This window comes from Protopterus annectens, chromosome 5.part0, assembly GCF_019279795.1.
Source record: "Protopterus annectens isolate FY-2018-M chromosome 5.part0, PAN1.0, whole genome shotgun sequence".
Classification (NCBI taxonomy): Eukaryota; Metazoa; Chordata; order Ceratodontiformes; family Protopteridae; genus Protopterus; species Protopterus annectens.
Genome location: NC_056735.1, coordinates 435,541,171 through 435,553,540, shown reverse-complemented (window position 1 = coordinate 435,553,540; position 12,370 = coordinate 435,541,171).

Sequence of the window (12,370 nt, the reverse complement as noted above, 5' to 3'; positions counted from 1 at the left end):
TGACGATACGTTCCATGGCCTTGCAGACCAGGCTCATCAGGCTAATGGGGCGGTAGTTCCCAGGGTCTGTTGTGGCTACCCCTTTGTGGAGTGGAATAACTGTCAAGGTGCACCATTCAATGGGCACAAAGCCTGAGGTGAGGCTATGATTGAACATGGTACTTAGGTGGGGTGCCAGTTCATTCTGTAGTTCATGTAGAAGTCAGCCTGAGATGTTGTCAGGTCCCATGGATGCTGTGTTCTTGGCTTTAGAGAGTGTGGTTTTTACCTGTGCAGCCATGATTACAGGAACTTTGCATTTTTCTGGTATAAAGATGGGCCCTTTAGGGGGTGAGAGGGGGTAAAGTTAGCACTGTACCTATCTGCCAGGATGTTGGCAATATCAGTTGGTTTTGTATATTTAGTGTCATTGTGCTGTAACTCAGAGCAGATCTGAGTGTTGCCATTGAGATTCTTGACATAGCTATAGAATGCTTTTTGGAGGTCTTTAGAATCAGTGGCAATTTTTTTTTATAACTAGCTTTGGAGGATTTTATGAGGGATCTCAGCTTTTTACTGAAGTTGACCAGGGAGTTCCTCCAATCGTGGAATTTTACTCTTTTTTGCAGCAGTTTCTTTCTTCTGTTGTAGAGTTTGTTTATGGCAGAAGACCAACAGATTGGCTTCCTTTTTTTGGAGGATAGCATCTTGGTTCTGTTAGGGATAGCATGATCCATGCACTCGTGTAAGTGCTTACAAAGTGCATTTGTGTAGGATTCAGCAGTCGTACTTCTATTGTCCATCTGCATGGGTGTCGTCAAGTTTGCCACTTCTGTCTTAAGAAGAGTGAAGTTGGCTTTGGAGAAATTTTTTACGGTTGTTTTCCTAATGGAGGGTGGGAGCGGGATGTGGATGTCTAGGGTGATTAGCTTGTGGTCGGATCTGACTAACGAGGAGCTGACCTCTGGTGTGGAACACCGGTCACCCATATTGATGATGACCAGGTCTAGGATATTGCTGCCCCTGGTGGGGGTGTGGATAAGTTGATCCAAGGCGTTGGAATTGATGATTTCCAGAAAAAGTTGCGCAAAAGAGTTGGTACATGAGTAGTTTTCCCAGTTAATGATAAGGTAGTTGAACTCACCCATTATTAGAGTGTTGGGTTGTACCTTAATATTTTCCAGTGTATCAAGAAAAGAGGAGTGGGAATCCTGGGGCATGGTGGGGGGTCTGTAGCAAGCTACAATCTAGATTGTGGTTTTGCCCAGAGTTAGTTGAACTTGGATAATCTCGGATGCATTATGCTGAGCAACTTGCTTGGAGGTGTGGATATCCTTAATGAATATGGACACGCCTCCACCTTTAGTGTTTCGGTCCGGGTTTGGTGGCCGAAAGGTGTGGTATGAATTATAGCCTGGTAATGCAGGGGTGCTCTCTAGAGCTTTGAACCAGGTCTCTGTCACTTCACAGATGTCAGTGTTCTCCATTTTAAGGAGTGCCTTGAGTGAGTGCATTTTGATGTTCAGACTTCTAGCATTGAGTAGCATTACCCTCAGATTTTGCTTGCTTGTACCTGTTACGGTGGTGAATTTGTCATTTGAACCTTGCCTAAAAAAGGCACTATAGGGTGGCAAGAGCCTTTGCCAGTGTCCGGAATCCCAAGGGTGACAGGTGCAGGCCATTTCTGGCAAAGCAGCGTGGCCTGTCGATCATATCATCACAGGCAGACAGATACTGGATTTCTACATGGCTGATGTAGAACCCAGAGCGACTTAAGTCGCTGAGATCTTTTTTCATATAATTGAATCCATTTCTTATTGTTGTGTGCTACTTTTAAAAATGATTCTAAATGTGGGATGCCTTTAACTTTTTAGCACTTTGTATGTGTTTTTAAATACAACTGTTTGGTAACAGGAAACAGGAATATGTCATTTCCTGATGTAGTATTTTTAAAGTGAGTGTTTTTTGTCTAACTTGTTTCTCTGAAGAAGCTGCAGTGGTCTGTGGCGAAAACGCTCTTTTGGTTTGTTCAAAATAAAAGCGTTAAGAAGCTTTTTGACTCAGAGGCGTTTCTGTCTGCAAACAAGGTTCCTCATTGTGTACTTTTTGGTCTGACTTGTTTGAAAGCAGTTTTTGTGGTTTTTCGTAGGAGGATTCCTGTTGGTTTACAGCTTTGCAGCCTTCCGTGTTTTACATTGTTTACCGGTAGTTGTTAGCAGTTGTCTAACAGTTGAGTTAATGGCAACTGGCAGCACTGCTATGGACACTGACTTAACTTCGCTGATAGCAGGTCTATCAGCTAGACTGGATGACATGAACTCGAGGATGGATACGATGCAAGCTTCCTTCCATGCACTGAGAAATGGTCCGAGCCGGAATGGTTTGACAATAGAGCACAGCCAGGGCCCAAATGAAGATTGGATCCAAGCAGCGCAACCTAACCCTCGGACTATGTCACCTGCCGATGTTCTTGGCACAGGAATGAGCCAAGGACCTGGATTACAGCTTTCCGGTTTAAGTCCGAGTGGCCTGGCAGCAATAAGACGGACTGGTTAAATGCGCTGCAGTGGCCTCTAACGAACGTTCCACCGTCCAAACAACTGCTCGGAATGGAGCAGTTGCTGGTTCCAGTAATGACAATATACCTACAGGGTCTAATAATAGAATTCCAGACCTCGGTGGCTGGCTATTGGACACTACTAACTTGCTGTTCACCGAGCAAGGAATAAATACAGGTACTGTCGCAAATAATGATGGCTTATGCTTATCAGAAAAGCTTAAGATTTTTGACTCTAAATTATTAAAATTAAAAAAACTGCAGCTTGAGTCTGCTTACTTTAAGCAATGCATCAATGAAAATATTGTACCAAAAGGCTTGCGGAATAATTTTACGCCTTCTGGTTTAATTTCAGATCATGACTTTTTGATTGACCTGGAAGCTCTTTTTCAAAAACATGGTGCTGAGTTAATGAATGTTATTATTAAGCATTATGGTGCAAATGTTGATGTTGTATTAAAAGAAATTAATGATTTAGACAATGAAATTAAGCAACATTTAGATTTTAATAGATACCAGTTCGATTACGGACGGATCTTGTCCAGTATTGATACTCTGCTACTTAAACTAAAGGGAAACAAGAGTAAAAAATTGAGTAGGGACAGAGAGGCTTATGGTAAAAATGTTGCTTACCCTAACCTTAAAGGGACCAGACATGTTCGTATAAGTAGTAATAATGAATATCCTGTCCAAACACTAGGTGAGGATGAGGACGGGTAGAAGACCTTGATGAAGAAGACTCTGGGAATGTCCATGCCACCCCAACACCTAGAAGGAGTAACAGAATTAAGGGCTTTGCTAAAGATAAGGAAGTCACGAGAGAAGTGACAAAGGTTACAATGACAATAGGGGCACAACACTTATAATGCAGGGAATAGTAACAACAAAAATTTTTTAGGGCAACGCAGCAAGAAGTCTTGCAAGAACCTCAACCAGTAACAAACTTGCCCCTGCTTGACCCCATACCTAACTTCTTGGTGGCAGATAGTTCTAGTATAGTCGACGCTGATGTCTCTAGCTCACCTTCTTATGGTGGGCCCCCTGTCATTCTCACTAACACGAATGGCGACTTCACCATTTACAATTTTTCTGACATCATTTTGGACCAACAATTGATAGAATTGTTAGCTTTTGGAAACACTTTTGTTCCAACTTCCTATGGGAATGTTGCTAAAGAAATTATTGAACTAAAGTGTTTTGTAAGAAAAATGAATCTTAAGTTACTGTTCAATCATGAAACAGAGGCTGTGAATGATGGTGAAGTAAACGCCATCCCCAATGTAGGACTTCCAAAACTGTCCAGTGTTTTTAATCCTCCATTACATTCTACGTTGGAATTGTTTGAGAACATGTGTGAATTTGATTTTAGATTTTTGGGTAACAAATATAATGAATATAATAGGACTACAACTCCCAATATTTCTAAAGAACAACGCCTATTACTGGATGAACTTAGTCAGTTACCTATACGGGTGTTAAAACCGGATAAGGGAGGAGGCTTGGTGATTTTTCATAATGTCACCTATAATGAGAAAATGACTTCCCTCCTTGACAGTGATGCCTACACAAAAGCTTCAAGAAATGAAGTTAACGGTACCACACAAAGGATCAGGGGATATTTTAGGGACCTTTTCTTAATGGGGAAAATTGATATCAAGACATATAATTATATTGACATCATGTCTTCTAAGATCCCCGTTATGTTTGGGATCCCTAAAATCCATAAAAGTGTTACTGACCCCCCTATGAGAGCTTTAATTGACAGTAGATCCTCTATTACTTATCCATGTTCCAAACTAATCACACACATCTTGGACAAATACGTTAAGTACATTCCAAGTGTGTGTAAGGACTCATGGACATTTTTGGACAACATAAACAAACTGCCATTCAATGAAGATGACAACTTGTTAACTATTGATATCATTGACCTCTATACGTGCATACCGCACTTAGAGGCGGTTGAATGGACAGGGTCAATGTTACAAAAGTTTGGGGCGTCCAGATTGGAGGTCGAACTGGTTATGGAATTACTTGAAATAGTACTAACCAGTAACTACTTCCTATTTGACGGTGACTTCTACTTACAGAAACGGGGTGATGGGCTCCCATGTGGAGCAGGTGTGGCAAACTATGTAATGGGGTACTGGGAAGCAAACATCTTGGCTGATCTCCCTGGTATTATGGCCCCTGTTACCTTCTACACCCGCTACCTTGACGACATGTTCCTCCTGTTCAGGGGGTCAGAATTGGAAGCGAAAAACTTGGTGGATAATATCAGTAATTCCACTGAGTTCCTGAAGTTCACTTTTAAATTTTCTACCACCGAGCTGGATTATTTAGATGTCAAACTTACGAAGGATATTTGTCATCAGTGCTTCAGGTCCACCGTCTTTAGGAAAGCCACATACTGCAATTCTTTCCTGCACTTCACCAGCTTTCACCCTCACAAACAGAAAAGATCTATAGTGAAGGGACAGCTGGTGAGGGCAGGAAGAATGTGCAGCACCCTTGTGGATTTTGTTAAGGAATGTTCATTTCTGAAGGAAATGTTCACTAACCGTGGCTATCCTGAGAAAATGGTTTGTGAACTTATTGAGGAAGTTACTCTTAAAAGAACTAGAGGCTTCTACACCCCTTTATTGACTAAACAAAAGGTCTCCTCCAGTGTAGTTAGTAGTTTCACAGATGAGGTGCCTATAAGTGGTCTAATAGGTAGCAATGTTGACTGCAGAGAATCAAACACAGATTTATCTTTGAGCTTCGTCACTATTTTTAGTACTAATTCAGAAGCAATTCTGGACATCATCCGTAAGAATTGGAGGTTGATATCCTCAAATCCATCACTAGCAGGAAAATTGGGAGACGAACCCAGATTTATTTTTAAACGATCTAAAAATTTGAAGGAACTATTACAAAGGGATATCCAACAGCATAGTTTTTATAAAAGGAAAGGAATGTCCAGATGTGGATTCTGTAATTTCTGTAACAATGTCCGAACAGGGGAGACATTCCTTGTTAGGGACAGGAAGTTTGTCATCAAGCATGCACTTAATTGTGAGAGCAAATCAGTTATATACATTGCTATGTGCAACTGCTGCTCTGGGTTCTACATCGGAAAAACCGACAGGAGACTGCGAGATAGGATGTATGAGCACTTGTATGCAATTAGGACATGTAAAGATGACAACGCACTGGCCAAACATATTGCATTGTTCCCAGGACATAGTTTTAGCTTTATGGCTATAGACCATGTACCCTTAAAAATCAGAGGGGGCCCTGTATCTTTAATACTAGAAAATTGTGAGCTGGATTGGCAGTTGCGCTTGGACGCTTTCTGTCTTCCTGGCCTTAACACTAACTGCAACATTGCCCCAGTTCTTAAATTAAAAAGTTATTTTAGGTAAAACCTACTGTTACTATATAGTTTTCTCTGACTTTAGGTCTGACCCGTATATCAGGCAACACATATTGGATGATTTGGCAGTGTTGTGTGTTATCAGCACCTTGCACTAACACATTAGGTCTAGCTAGTTGACTTGACCGTCTACTATTCAGGGCTTACTTAACCTAACAGTTAGGTTTATAACCTAGTCTTAGTGGTCTTAGTAGGAAGACACAATGGATTCTCACGTGCTGAATCTTTTAGGTCGCACGTGTTTTCCGCAGGGCAAAGGATACTTCTCCCTTTCCTTTTCTTTCCCTCTTCCCCCCCCCCCTTCTTCTTTCTTTCTTTCTTCCTTAGTCCTGCATGGTTACAGCACAAATAGAATGTTTAATAAACTAAGCCTGAGCAAATATGAGTAGTATTTATCCCTTATACACACCTCATATAAGGCAAATTTGTTTTTAATGTTTTAAGTGAGTATTAGAGTATATTTTTCGATAGATCTACTTACATATTTTGTATAGTAGTTTATTGTAAATAGTAATGACATCTGTTTTTTGTCATCCATATTATTGTTAAGTCGCTGAGATCTTTTTTCATATAATTGAATCCATTTCTTATTGTTGTGTGCTACTTTTAAAAATGATTCTAAATGTGGGATGCCTTTAACTTTTTAGCACTTTGTATGTGTTTTTAAATACAACTGTTTGGTAACAGGAAACAGGAATATGTCATTTCCTGATGTAGTATTTTTAAAGTGAGTGTTTTTTGTCTAACTTGTTTCTCTGAAGAAGCTGCAGTGGTCTGTGGCGAAAACGCTCTTTTGGTTTGTTCAAAATAAAAGCGTTAAGAAGCTTTTTGACTCGGAGGCGTTTCTGTCTGCAAACAAGGTTCCTCATTGTGTACTTTTTGGTCTGACTTGTTTGAAAGCAGTTTTTGTGGTTTTTCGTAGGAAGATACTGGATTTCCTTAGAATGACACCAGAAGCTTAGCCAATTGTTAAAGTCAATCATTTTGTCCTTGTACTGTGGTATCATTCTTGGTGATGGCAGGATGCTACTCAGGGCAAGGGTCATACCTGCCTGGGCTACAAGATCAGAGAGCTCCTCCATGTCTCTTTTCATGTAGTCTAGGAGGTACGTCTCATGTCATTCACACCAACATGTACAATGACAGAGTCATATTTGTACTTGTTGTGGAGTGACCTGAGTGCGTGCATTATGTGTCGGATCCTGGCACCTGACAGGCAGCTGACAGTAACTTTTTCCTTGTTTAGCTTGGTGAGTGGAACATCAGTCTGCCTGAATATAGAGTCACCTATGACTAGAGTGTTGGGTACGTTATGCCTTATGGGCTGTAGTTGAGTGGCACACTGAGTTTGTGGGCTATGCGTCATTTGGGTTGTGATGGGTGGTGGAGGTTGCTTGCATTTCTGCTTTGGATGTCTCTGTTGTTTGGGCAGATTTGTACTGAGAGCCTCCACGAATGTAGGTGTGTGTTTTGTGCTTCTGTGTGTGTGTTTTGGTGGTGTAGGTTTTGAGGGACTATGTGATGAGTGTGGTGCAGTGCAAGTGTTTACCTTCTCTTCTTGACTGTCTAGGCCAGTCTTTGGTGAAGAGAGCTTTGCTTCCAGTTTGGCTATATAAGTGCATCTTTCGCAGGTCGCAGTGTTGGGTGGTAGGAGGAGAGGGTTGTCTGTGTACATGAGGCAATTGCTGCATTGTCTCAAGATGCCCAGATTCATCAGGTAGACAGGAGAAAACACCGGGAGCTGACCTTTAGACATGCCTGAATAGGTGCTTATTTATTAAGTACTAAAAACTGTTTTCCTCTAAAAACTATTTTCCTCTAGATAAGTGAGGAAAGTTGAGTGCTGTAGTAATTTGTAACTTATTTAGTGCTTACAATGAGTTCTGAACAAGTGCTGAGCTCAAAGAAACAGATTTGAGTGCTAAAACTAAAAAAGCTGGCTAGTTGCAAGGGAAATTTTGAAGAACATACTTTATGGCGCCAGGAATAGTTTAACCCCCAGTTAAGTGGGGGAGGGGGGGCTTAGGAGCTCGCAAACAGTCCTGGACACAGCAAATCCATATCTGGACAAGACCTGTCACAGGAAAGGAGGGAAGCAAGCTTAGAATTTTTTTACAGTAAAAGTGGAAATGGAGAAAGCTGGAACAGAATTTAATTCATCGTTAAGAATCTGCGTGGGTTGGCCTTCACAAATGTTCTCTATTAGATTGAGTGAACTAATGACACTAGACTGCGAGGAGTGTCACAGATCAAATATACATTATGGGTGGGCAACTGCAAAGCCACCAAGTATAAGAACACACAACACTAGGGAGGGTGGGTGGGGAAAAATTACAGTTCCTAGCTGTAGCCACTAAATGAAAGTTTTAAACAGATCAAGGAGCATACTCTAGAGAATGCTTTTAACTGTAAACAGACAATTATAGTAATGCACACTATTACAGTTCCTAGCTGTAGAACACAGATACCTCAAAAAATCAAAAATGCACAGAAAAGCTCGGATAGAGCACTCACAAACAGAAAATACAACTCTCAGTATGAAAAAGAAGTTTACAGTTAAGTAATTCTGTAAACATGCAATGAGAGTAATGAAACAGTATCTAGCAATGAAAAATACAGTTAAAAAAATATAAAACAGTACATAAATGCAGTGAAAAAAAGCTTTATAACAGTGCAAAATGTAGTAGATCAACAGTATAGCACAATTATTAGCATTTCAGAAGTGCAGTTAGTGAAATAAGTGTAAGAAATAAGTTATCTTGCTCTTGGAACCTTAAGGAATTTCCATTTATGCAATGCAATCCAGAGCCTGAGCAATACAAGCACAACCTTTATAAGACACAGGATTTATATATCGGTACGAAGGGAAGAGTTGCAAGATCAAATTACTACTCAGCCCCTGCTATTACCCAATCACTCATACTACAGAAGGTCAGGAGGTCTTGTTACTCTCAATAATAATGAAGACAATCAGCAGAAAATGGCTGCCAGAAACACAGGAAACTTAAACAAAACTGCCAGCCTAGACAACAGGCCTCTATCAAGATTATGCCACCTGAGCAGAACACAGAAATCACACTTTATAGAAAGAACACCCCCAAAGAGAAAATATAAGTCTAAGTATGATAAAAGCAGTTTACAATTTAGTAATTAAATAAAAATGCAATTATAGTAATGCACACTATTACAGTTCCTAGCTGTAGCCACTAAATGAAAGTTTCAAACAGATCAAGGAGCAGACTCTAGAGAATGCTTTTAACTGTAAACAGACAATTATAGTAATGCACACTATTACAGTTCCTAGCTGTAGAACACAGAAATTGTTAGGAGGTATTGACATGAACACCTATCACACCCATCCTGTCTCCCCGGGGGAATATACTGTATGGTGGTCTGGGAATGTAGGACTGAAAGAATGCAACAACCTGCCACATCTGGCATGCAGCAACACCTAATACCCCACAGGCATCTGCCAAAGGCCTGTGTCTCACACGTACTGTCAAGGCATGTTATGTCATGGACACCCAAATAACAACATAACACACTCCACATAAGCCATATGCATGGCCATGCAGACAAACCACAGTAACATGTCCACCATGTCCCACTGCATGAACTGAGGACCAACACTAACACACACCTGTGATGGGGTGATACCATTAGGGAAAGTATCAGAGAATGTATACATAATGTATGGAAGAGGTTAGAATAACAGAGGCGGGGGTGGGAGCATGAGCAGCATGGAATGTGGAGGGTCTGACACCCAGCTGTGTGCCCTCACTATCCCTGGCTGAAAACACATACATGGGTGGCCACACCTGCCCGTACAACACAATAGGTTAAATGTCCTGACTCATGGTCACTGCCCCTGGCTAACCTGTCTGAATCCGTACAGCTGTGAGGCATTGCCACAGCAAGATAAGCCCATATTGACATGTTGATGGGCATACAAGAATGAGATCTTCTGCCAGCACTGTACCAAGGTGCTGAACTGGATACAAAACCCAGCACCAAGTGTCTGCAGCTCCCCCTTCAGAATGGCATAACTTACCAAGAATACGTAGGTGTCTGCCCACAATACTGGACACAGCTGCAGTCACCCTTGTCCTCCAAGACATCACTGTGAGCAAGAATGTCTACCTGACAGTACGTGAGAACAGAAAACAACACTGTATATAACATTACACATCTGAATATCTCTACTAACAGCAGTACCATGCAGCTGAAGCAGCACAGACACAACCACCTACAGTACACAATATCCCCTGCACAGTTTGTCCCCATATTGCCACATGATCGATGGATACCCTGCACAAACATGCTACCTGTAGGTGTATAACACAAAGGTCTGCACTGCAGTACAAACTACCTGGATTCAATCCACACATTCAATACAGATGGACATACTGAGCATGCTCACACACTTAGAGAAATCAAGGTAATGTCAGTCAACAACATACTGAATGGTCATACTGGGCATGCTCACACACTAAACAAATGAAGGCCATGTCTGCAAACACCTGTGGACTTGACATATCTGGCAGTCACAGATGTTAGTGCAGATACTCTTCAGTATGCACCACTCATGCTTTGCATACACAGTGGATAGGGATACAGACATATATCTAAGGACAACACACTATAATAAGCCAAAAGTAGATGTACATAGATGTGTGAAAGAGGGTGACTGTGACAAGGAGCCATCCAGGCCTGTCCCACCCAGTATACTGCCAAAGGGCCACAAACACATGAGGTTCAGATGTCACTCACTGTAGATACTAGCCACCGGTATCTGTCAGCATTACAGACTATGTGGTGCAAGTGCTAGCTGTGCAACATGACTGTACAAGGAAGTAGTCATCTAACAGCTGTATACACGTACCTGTGGAATATGACCCTGCATGTGCCCGCATGTGGTGTGTCAACCTCTAGATGAATAGGTTATGGCCCATGCACACACACTGCCCTCCCCATAGCCTACTATGAGAAGCCTGCTGAGGTCATCCACTGTGAAATACATATTTGGGAAAGTTTTAGCCCAGTAATCTCCATGGCGCTACCTATAAATGCATACTACTGTTGTGTGATAAAGTAATTAGGTAGGAGCTCCAGTCCCAGACATGGCAACAGAGTGTGTGTGTGTGTGTGTGTGTGTGTGTGTGTGTGTGTGTGTGTGTGTGTGTGTGTGTGTGTGTGTGTGTGTGTGTGTGTGTGTAGAGAACAATGCATTTTAAGCTAGTCACACTCAGTGCAATTCAAATGCCCTACTTTGGCAATCTTGCTGATGTCATTCACTGTGAAATGCACCTGTGGGGAAGGGGCATTCCAGCAATCCCTGTGGTGCATCCTATAACCGCATCATGCAGTAGTGTGATATAGAACTCTGGCAGGGTTTTTTTTCCCACACATGGCAGTTGTGGATGTTTTGTGTATGTTTCTATGTCTGTGTAGGGAGCAATACATTTTAGGCTAGTCACACTCAGTGCAATTCAAATGCCCTACTTTGTCAATCCTGCTGATGTCATTCACTGTAAAATACACCTTTGGGGAAGGGGCATTCTAGCAATCCCCTTGGTGTGTTCTATAGTAGCATCATGCAGTAGTGTGATATAGAACCCTAGTAGGGGTACTATTCCCGCACATGGCAGTTGTGGATGTTTTGTGTGTGTTTCTATGTCTGTGTAGGGGGCAATGCATTTTAGGCTAGTCACACTCAGTACAATTCAAATGCCCAACTTTAGCACTCCTGCTGATGTCATTCACTGTGAAATACACCTCTGCAGAAACAGTACCCCAGTAATATCCATGGTGTGACCTATAACTGTGTTGTGCTGTAGTATAATATATGAGTTAGGTAGGAGTTCTAATCCCAGACATGACAGGTGTGTGTGTCTGTGTTTGTCATTCATATCCTGTGTGGAGGTGGGTAGGAGTGTGTAACAACTGGACTCAATGTGAAGTGGGTTTTGGAAACTTCGTATATGGTGGCCCAATTATATATCACAATGTCCACAGTACAGGGATAACAGATGTGAAATAGCCGAGAGGCTGGGGTGCAGATCCATACCCCTAAATGTGACATCAATGCCAGCTGAATAATGTTAGCAACCCTTGTATTAACCAGGGAACCCTCTCAACCCATGTCTCATACACATATACACTTGCCTAGGCAATTGCCGCTATGTTGGTAGTACCCTACATATTGCCCAATGATAGTAACCATAGTGTGATTGCAGTGGACTACAGAGGGCATGGCACCCTGCCCATCAGTCCAATGGACATGTACATGTGGACATTGCACCTCCCCCATGTTCCCCACTGGACACTTGCAACACCTGTGGTGCCATCAAATGTGAGTATTAGGTTCTTAGAACACATATGTGTTGTAAGAACCCAATACTTTGATAAAGTATTTT